Raw genomic sequence first — 376 nt, forward strand, 5'->3', positions numbered from 1 at the left:
TGCTGGGATGTACGGGATGAGGGAGCGGGAGGAGCAGCGGAGGCGTCTCCAGCCCCGTCCCGCTACTCCCTGGCCGTCTGGAACTGCCCTCTGAGTTCCTCCTCCAAAATCGGGCACAATCTCGTTTGCAATAGCTCCGAACATCCACGGAGAGTCACTGTGGGTCTACCGAGACCTGGGAGGGTCCCCTCCCCTCCGCTCCCACCCTGCTCGGGCTGGGCTGGGGCAAGGTTTTTCCTTCTGGAGCTGAAGGCATCTTTGTTTGACACGAACGGGAAGAAGTCTCATTTTTCCATGATGAGAGGCCCCATTTTCGTAGTTGGCATTGCTGCCCCACATCTTTATTTATACCACCAAATAGTCTTTCTCTTTCTTC

The sequence above is a fragment of the Coloeus monedula genome (assembly GCF_965178545.1).
Source record: "Coloeus monedula genome assembly, chromosome: 7".
Taxonomy (NCBI): Eukaryota; Metazoa; Chordata; class Aves; order Passeriformes; family Corvidae; genus Coloeus; species Coloeus monedula.